At 41.8% G+C, this 9,783-nt stretch overlaps 1 non-coding gene across 1 annotated transcript; it reads left to right on the top strand.

Moving 5' to 3' along the window:
* Positions 1 to 9,434: 9,434 nt before the first annotated feature.
* On the top strand, positions 9,435 to 9,509 carry Trnas-cga (transfer RNA serine (anticodon CGA)). The gene has a single exon. It is a non-coding gene; the product is annotated as a tRNA-Ser (tRNA).
* The last annotated feature ends 274 nt before the right edge of the window (positions 9,510 to 9,783 follow it).

Raw genomic sequence — 9,783 nt, 5'->3', positions numbered from 1 at the left:
GAGAAAGAGTGCAATGGTAGTCAACAACAGATTGCTCAGTACTTACTAGTAAAAGTCAAATATTAAGGTTCTACAGATTGTGTGCCACAGAGAAATTTAATGGGAAGATCAAAAAGTACCATGGAACCAAATCTGAAATAATACCAATGAAAGATTGGTGTGTGGCAGCACATCCTCTGTGTCTGCGGCTTACATAAACTTTTCATTGCCGGCCTCTGTGGCCGAGCTGTTCTAGGCACTTCAGTTCGCAACCGCGCTGCTGCTACAGTCACAGGTTCGAATCCTGTCTCGGGCATGGATGTGTGTGATGTCCTTAGGTTAGTTAGCTTTGAGTGGTTCTAAGTCTAGGGGACTGATGACTTCAGATGTTAAGTTGCATAGCGCTTGGAGCCTTTTGAACCATTCTGAACACTTTTCATTAGACTTGAATATTCGGCTGTTATTCAGTATTCGACCTATTGGGGTACTTTTATCCTATTCGGCCGAATACCAAACGTCTAGGTACTATTCGGACGATTACGGAATACTTAAGTAAGAGCTTTCATTGTGGTCAAATAACTGGTAAAATGAAAATACTGATTTATTTTATAATAATAATGTATTTTTCTTGCAATCGTAACAGTAGTCACAGGTACAATTATATAAATTGACAAAAAACCAGGTATCAAATAAAATTAATTTATGTATTCTGCGGACACATTTTTTAAAATAATGAATTTCTATGCATTTGAATACTCGTGACTAAAATTTAGAAGTGGGCCATTACGGTGCAGAAAGACTATTCTACATTTTTAGGCAGTAGTTTATTCCTTTTCTTCTCGTAGACATTGCCAGCTTCAGAGGAAAGATGCTCTGAATAAATATTACTTCCTGGCGCCGACAAACACGGAAATTTATCTTTTCTTGCTTGCCACCATGTATATGGATTGTCATTATGTGATATGATCCTCATACTGAAATAAAGGTCTATTTCAGTTGCATCTGCATTTATTTCTTTCGATGTCCCGGTAAGAAAGTGATTTTTTCTGCAACCAACTCTTCGAAGAAATCCATAAAAGATGAGTGATTAGTCTGGCTTAGAACCTGCTCTTCGGTTCCCATGCTTGTGGCCCGAATAGTGGACGAATTCGCGCTATCGTCGATGCTCGTTTCACTGTTCATCTTTAGGCTATCGATCAAAATATACTGCCTTACTTTTTCTCTTTGCAGTTGACTGGTGGAAACATAATTTTCAAGCGTGGGTCCAAAGCGGTATCCACCAAATAATATTTGCTTTTGATGCATTTAAATCGTTCTTGCAGACCTTGTACAACAAGCCTCACTTAGCTTAATTTGGGTGTTATCTCTGATGTGCTCGTTTTATCGCAATATCGCGTTGATGTAACAACATATTTGATAATTTCAGAAATGCAAGCGTATCCAGAACTTGTAATTTTTGTTATTTTCTCAAATGGTTGTAATAATTTCAAAAGTTTCTGCAAAAGCTCCCACCGTGCAGCAGTCAGATTGGCAATATCACAGAGTGAAATGGTCCGTTTATGTTCCATTAGCCTTGCACGCATATAGTAGGTGCAATAAAAATAGTTCAAATGGCTCTGAGCACTATGGGACTTAACATCTGAGGTCATCAGTCCCCTAGAACTTAGAACTACTTAAACCTAACTAACCTAAGGACATCACACACATCCATGCCCGGGGCAGGATTCGAACCTGCGACCGTAGCAGCAGCGCGGTTCCGGACTGAGGCGCCTAGAACCGCATGGCCACAGCGGCCGGCTAGGTGGAATACCATAGCGTACTTGACATCTTGCACAAATTCATGCTGAGGGAGGTCCAAATCTTTTTGGATAGAATGCAGTTTTTCCTGTGCAATGTCGGAATGATTAAAATGAGTTACGATTCCCGTACCCATTGCTATCATTTGAGGCTAAAATATATTTCTGGAATTGTAAGGGTGGCATGGTATTTCATACCGCGGCAAAGCGTTATTAATAAGTCGTAAAACCAACCCTTAGTGGTATATTTACTGCATTATTGTCAAGTGCTATCGTCACGGCAATTAAGAGACGATATTTTTTAGCCTTGGGATGTTTAATACCCCAAAGTTTACGTGTTTCAGCACATTCTTCAAGACTCAGTTGCTTTTTTGATATCGAAGATTTACTTACATTTGTATCTTGACCGTACTTTCTTGCCCCTTGGGCGTAAGCTGCAATTTACGACGTTCGCCGCTGTGTTTATTTTTCAAATGATTTATCGTTTCTGGTGTAGTCGCCTTCTTTCCAACGCCACCACGAGAAAATTTGGTCTCGCACAATTTGCACACAACACTTTCCGCATTACTTTCATCGACCTCGAAGCATGTCCAATGCGACTTTTTTAGAAGCCATAATCGATTACTGTTAGTAGACCTTTAAACAAATTGAAACGTAGGGAGTACGATAAACTGTGCTTACATATTGACGGTGTGTATCAACCTAAAAACTTATCAACAAAACACTCAGCGCAGTAACAATTGAGGGCGTGGGACGGCGCGCCTTCGGAGGAAGGTAAGTTTTAGGCGTTCAGTTTACAATTGCCGTTTTAGCTGGGCGCTCTTCGAACTGTTGACGTGTGCTGCTATTGGATGTTTGGGACGACGCACGCACGGTATAACTGCGCTCAATGAAAATGTAACACGGTTCATACACTGTGCTTGGTATACGTGCAGCAGATACAATAAATATACCTCCTGTTAGCACTTTCTTGTACAGAAAAACAATCGAAATGAACAATAATATCCCAAAATTGTTGTTTTGTGGTCGAGCAATCCACCTGTGCGAGCGTGTAGGAGACAACGGTACAAATATTCTTCTACAGCAAAGCGTAGGAAATGAAAAAAATACTGTTACTTTACTATCTAATACCTGAAGCGAACGCGTAATACATTTGCTATTACCACATTCTTCTACAGAGCATCATGCGAAATTAAAATAAAACTGTTGGTTTTGGATCTAATAACTTGAGTTGGGCGTGCAGCGGCTAAAAATATATTCGTTGTTAATACCTAATTCTACAAGAAAGCATAAGAAATGAGAATGAAATAGAAATTTTGGTGTACGAACTAATAACTAACAAAGAGAGGTCCGCACTGGGAGGGATCGACTTTTGGAACCTTATATACCGTGGTGCAGGTATCACATTATGGAGTGATTCGACCTTGTTTGCAAGTAATGGACGAAAAAAAAAAAATTCGGAATTTCGCGCGAGAATCTATATCATCAAAATAGGGACGCCATTCTGTCAGCTGAAGTAGTGCAGTGGCCAACACGTCTGCTTACTTTTTAACATTTTCAAGTACGAGGGTCACTCTTTTATTCTACATGTTTGAAAGTTTTACAGTGTGTAGATACATCCTTTAGGAACAATATTTTCATTTCTCCACATAATTTCCATTCCTATCAACTGCCTTACACCATCTTGGAAACAGCGCCTGTATACCCGCACGGTAAAATTCCAAACAAACCTGTTGGAGCCACTGTTTGGCAGCGTACACAAGGGAGTCATCATCTTCAAACCTCATTCCACAAAGAGAGTCTTTCAGTTTCCCAAAGAGATGATAGTCACATGGAGCCAGGTCAGGACTGTAAGGCGGGTGTTTCAGTGTTGTCCATCCGAGTTTTGTGATCGCTTCCATGGTTTTCTGACTGATATGTGGCCGTGCATTGTCGTGCAATAGCAAAACATCCTGTTTTTGCCGATGTGGTCGAACACGACTCAGTCGAGTTTCAGTGTCGTCACATATGCATCAGAATTTATGGTGGTTCCACTTGGCATGATGTCCACAAGCAAGAGTCCTTCGGAATCGAAAAACATCGTAGCCATAAATTTTCCAGCAGAAGGTGTGGTTTTCAATTTTTTTTCTTGGGTGAATTTGCATGATGCCACTCCACTGATTGCCTCTTCGTCTCTGGTGAAAAATGATGGAGCCATGTTTCATCACCTGTCCCCATTTTTCCAAGAAATTCATATCCACCATTCTCGTACTGTTCCAAAAGATCGCTGCATACCGTTTTTCTTGTTTCTTTGTGAGCCACTGTCAACGTCCGGGGAGCCCACCTGGCACAAACCTTTTTTAACGGCAACACTTTCAGTATTCTGCAAACACTTTCTTCTCCTATCCCAACGTAGCGTGACAATTCGTTCACTGTGATGCGTCTGTCAGCAGTCACCAATTCGTTAACTCTCTCCACATTGTCTGGAGTGTGTGCAGTACGAGGCCTGCCGCTGCGAGGACAATCCTCAATATTGCCGTTCCCGCTTTCATCACGTAACCTGCTGGCCCACCGACTAACTGTACTGCGATCGACAGCAGCATCTCCATACACCTTTTTCTACTTCTTGTGGATGTTTCTCACTGTCTCGTTTTCACAGCACAGGAATTCTATGACAGCACGTTGCTTCTGACGAACGTCAAGTGTAGCAGCCATCTTGAAACATGCTGTGATGGCGCCACTCACGGGAACAGGTTGAACTAAGTTTGAAAACAGGGGGGAAGGATGTATCTACATACTGTAAAACTTTCACACATGCCGAATGAAAACTGTATTTTTTCAAATATAGTGTGCATTTCTTTTGGAGTGTCCCTCGTATTTATCGAAATGACTGATCGCTATATTATTAAATCTTGTAGCGAAAAATACATTTTTGACCGCATTGCACAACTAATAGAAACAGATTACTTTTATTTTTAATCAGTACATCAGCATTATCAAACTTTTAAACATTATGATGGGTAAATATACATAATTAAAATTACATACACAAGGATTCCAAATGAAAGAAGAAAGACAGGAACAAAAAATGTGATCTAGTGAAAAAGTTAATACAATGTTTTCAGTCCATATGTAAGAGCTGAACACATAGCTCTTATGCACATAGTTCTGCCTCATCTACTGACTCGCTAGAGCTGTTGCTGAAGTCCCAAGCTGCTGTATCCTGTCGAGTCTGAATCTGCCTCGTCCCATATATTCTCAGGACCATGCGACGAAATTTCATTGTCGCTGCCTGGTTGAAACTGAATAATTACGCTCCCAATAGCTTCGTTCATCAGTGCATCTCTGTGCTAGAATTTGTCCGTAATAGTTTTCACTTTATCACTCGCCTCCCTCCAGTACATTTGTAATGCCCTATATTGCAGCCGTGGTCAGTTGTTTAAGTTGAGAAAGGGTAACGCTGCTGACGCTCGATGGCAACTTGCTGTTTCATTAAATTCCAGATAAATTCGATGGGGTTCAGGTCACAGTTGTAGGATGGAAGGCGTAACACTGTAACTCCTTTCTTGGACACTTTTAGTACTCTATTGTATATTCTGGCACGGGTTGTAACGTTTCACAATTTACAAGAGCTCGTTGCGTGTTGAATCCGCACCGAACGGAATTTTATGCTGTCAGCCATGATTATATATCTGCTTTGCGAGAAGATGTGTTAAGCGCTTTATTTTCGTGAACACAATGGTACGGTGCATTGTCTAATACTACAATACTTCCACCTGAAATATTTGCTATTAGGCAAGTTATATAACTTTCACTGTATATTTCGTTGTGATAAGCTTCCGATGTTGATCTCGAATCACAGATGAGCTCTGCAACCACAATGACCCCACGTCTCTTTACGCATGAAACACTATTGCTCTTTGTCCAGAACTTTCATTTTTCCGCACACCTGATGCGTCACTATGCTGCCAACATTTATTGACTATTGTGTGTGTGCGCCCATGTTTCATCAGTATACACGCCGGGTTTCTTCGCCTCTTCCTCGTTTTGTCTCAAAGTTCTAAGAAAGCCTGCTCGTCATGCTAGAATGTTCTCCCTCTCAACCATAAATGTGCGTCTATTTTTATATTTTTTAAAAACGAAATCCCATATCTTTCAAAATTTTCCACAAAATGTTTTGTTTCCCCGTGAAATTAATGTCTTTATCCTCCTTCACCCAATTGTAAAGCCTTCGCAGAGTGGATATTTCTCTTTCACGTCGTAATATTGGAAGAACTTTCTTTTCAGTCGCAGAGACATTTCTTCGTTTACGTCCTCAGTCTCTTCTTCCTTGGTGTCAAATTTTCTGACCACTCCGTCAGGCTCTATTAACATAGTTCGCAACATTACGCACTGTCCTTGCACTCTTTCCTACTGCGGCCGCTCTAGCCTGATTAGCAAACCTTAACGTTTTTCTTCTCGACCGAACTGAACTACATTATTAATCAAGAATTTTCCCTCTGAGCGTACTCTCGGGTAACGTATATTTGCGCGATCACTGTCCATTTGAGCAGCCGCTATGGATACACAGCAGTAGTGACGCACTATGGCAATAACGTGACTTTACAACGCCGAGCCACGTGCGTCATTCGTGAACTGTCGAGTAGTGTCGGACGGCTTCGGCCTCGTCAGCATGTAAACAAAGCTTAGTTCCGCGTTCTGCCGTCGGCAGTTGTAAAATGGACAGGTAATGCATTTGATCAGGCACACACGTCGACACAGGTTTTCCCGCAACACTCCGGGCGAATATTTTTGCTTAATATTCGGCTAGAAAGCCCGCAGAATATTCGGTATTCGTTGCAAGTCTGCTTTTTATACCGGTACCATTGATAGACGATGATATTATCGAAGGTGCAAATACCTTAGCTCTCTCACACTCAGCGGTAAGCACGCAGCGATACGTAACTAATAGAGTAGCGAGACTGCTGTGAAATTTGCTACCGTCTGACGAAGATATATTAGCGCCCTTAATGGCAAGAAAACCATTCGGCTCGCGAAGTCACATGTGTAATGAGATTAATGTTTGTTTCTGATTCTCTTTCTACTTCTTTTATGAAATGGTTATTATATTCTTGAGTCTCGAGCGTTAGTAAAATATCAAGAGTCCTGAATAATCGTAAAATAAACGGAGCCAAAACCCATGAATTAAATAACGTAAGCTATTATGCCTTCATGAAGAAATATAACTGAAGCCTATCCTGCCAAAACAAGAGAATAAAAAGATAGTATTTCATCCGTAAGAAAAATTGCTGACTCTTCTTATGATTGGAACTGTTTTTGACACGCAACAGTTCTGTACAAAGTCTAAAGATGTGCTTACTGTTGCATTTCTGTCGACTTTCCAATTCACGAAATATTTGTTTAATGTATTGAATTCTTCCTCAAAGGATGAGCGTGGTGAAAAATTCTAACGTGATACAGCAACAGTTGTGGAACGGGTTTCCTTTGAGTCGGGAAACCGTTCTGTTGTTTTTCCGTTTTGTTCTCTTGCTCGGATGGAAGATTTTTCAAAAATGGTTCATATGGCTCTGACAAGGGAACATCCCCATCACACCCCCCTCAGATTTAGTTATACGTTGGCACAGTGGATAGGCCTTGAAAAACTGAACACAGATCAATCGAGAAAACAGGAAGAAGTTGTGTGTAACTATGAAAAAATAAGCAAAATATACAAACTGGGTCGTCCATGCGTAAGATACGCAATATTAAGGGCCATGTGAGGCGAGGAGCGCCGTGGTCCCGTGGTTAGCATGGACAGCTGCGGAACGAGAGGTCCTTGGTTCACATCTGACCTCGACTGAAAATTTTGCTTTCTTTATTTTCGCAAAGTTATGATCTGTCCGTTCGTTCATTGACGTCTCTGTTCACTGTAATAAGTTTAGTGTCTGTGTTTTGCGACCGCACCGCAAAACCGTGTGATTAGTTGACGAAAGGACGTGCCTCTCCAATGGGAACCGAAAACATTTGATCGCAAGGTCATAGGTCAACCGATTCCTCCACAGGAAAACACGTCTGATATTTTGTATACGACACTGGTGACAGCATGTGCGTCACATGACAGGAAGATGTTGTCGACCCACCTAACTAGTACACTTGGCGAATGGGTGAAAAGATTCTTCTACCTTGCCCGATTTAGGTTTTCTTGTGGATGTAATAATCACTCCAAAAAAAGTGATGAAAACATAAGAGTTTTTCACATAAACTGAAAATAAAAAGTTAAAATTTTCGGTCGAGGGAAGATTTGAATTGAAGACCTCTCGTTCTGCACCTGTTCACACTAACCACGGTACCACGGCGCTCCTAGTCTCATACTGCCCTTAATAGTGCCTATATTACACATGGACGACCTAGTTTGTATATTTTGCTTATTTTTTCATAGTTCCACACAACTTCTTCCTGTTTTCTCGATCGATCTGTGTTCAGTTTTTCAAGGCCTATCCACTGTGCCAACTTATAACTAAATCTGAGGGGGGTGCGATGGGGATGTTCCCTTGTGAGCACTATGAGACTTAACTTCTGAGGAGGTTATCAGTCCCCTAGAACTTATAACTGCTTAAACCTAACTAACCTAAGGACATCACACACATCCATGCCCGAAGCAGGATTCGAATCTGTTACCGTAGCGGTCGCGCGGTTCCAGACTGAAGCGCCTAGAACCGCTCGGCCACTCGGGACGGCCGAAGTTTTCTCTTCAGTTGCAGTGTTGGTGACGTATATTGAACTTTATAACGTAGGTAATTTCGAAATGTAGTGGAGAAAACGTTACGTTATTGTGTTGTTTTTCTGCAGTTTATTTTGTCTTGTTTTTATCTATTTCTTGCCCTGAAAAATAAATTTTATTCTTCGGTAAATGTCTGTAGGTTACAAAGACAGTGAAGCCAACATCGTCTAATGTGTTGCTTCAAATCTCTTGTGGTCCTTAGGAAAACTAAAGAATGACAACTATTGTGTCTTCTTTTTCTTATTGCTACAATTTATACGTACTCTCCCTTTACTACAAAACATATTACAAATTAATATCAGCGATACGATCCACGTTGATGGATATCACATCCAACAATCAACAGAGCTATCCGCTTGGCGCGCTGCTGTCGTAATGTACGACAAAAATAAGCAGGAGTGTCACGGCTGCGAGTTGTGAGGGTAGTGTCTGCTGCCGAGAAAGTGGCGCGTGACAGGAATGAGGCAGCGAGTCCGTGACATTCTCTGAAGAAAACAGAACACGTCGCGCCGTTCTAAGAACTTTTTTAATGAATGCGATTATGAAACTTCCTAGCAGATTAAAACTGTGTGCCCGACCGAGACTCGAACTCGGGACCTATGCCTTTCGCTCTACCATCTGAGCTACCGAAGCACGACTCACGCCCGGTCCTCACAGCTTTGCTTCTGCCAGTATCTCGTCTCCTACCTTCCAAACTTTACAGAAGCTCTCCTGCGAACCTTGCAGAACTAGCACTCCTGCAGAGTGAAAATTTCATTCTGGAAACACCCCCCCAGGCTGTGGCTAAGCCATGTCTCCGCAGTATCCTTCCTTTCAGGAGTGCTAGTTCTGCAAGGTTCGCAGGAGAGCTTCTGCAAAGTTTGGAAGGTAGGAGACGAGGTACTGGCAGAAGTAAAGCTGTGAGTACCGGGCGTGAGTCGTGCTTCGGTAGCTCAGATGGTAGAGCACTTGCCCTCGAAAGGCAAAGGTCCCGAGTTCGAGTCTCGGTCGGGCACACAGTTTTAATCTGCCAGAAAGTTTCATATCAGCGCACACTCCGCTGCAGAGTGAAAATCTCATTCTGAATGCGATTATGCACTGGCGCTTAACTTGACGTTCGACCGAGGAAAATCTATTAATACTTCAGCGTACTGATTCTTCCCGGAACAATATCGCTCAAATCCATTCATTTGTGTTTAGAATGCTATTGGCTGCTGCTGCATAAGTTGCGTATTAATACTGGTTCCACGTTTGCAGTTACTGAAAAGAGTTTCTTCGTCACGATACACG

Source organism: Schistocerca serialis, chromosome 7 (assembly GCF_023864345.2).
Source record: "Schistocerca serialis cubense isolate TAMUIC-IGC-003099 chromosome 7, iqSchSeri2.2, whole genome shotgun sequence".
Taxonomy (NCBI): domain Eukaryota; kingdom Metazoa; phylum Arthropoda; class Insecta; order Orthoptera; family Acrididae; genus Schistocerca; species Schistocerca serialis.
Note: the sequence above shows the minus strand (reverse complement) of the source record. Positions and strands in the feature narration are given on the sequence as shown.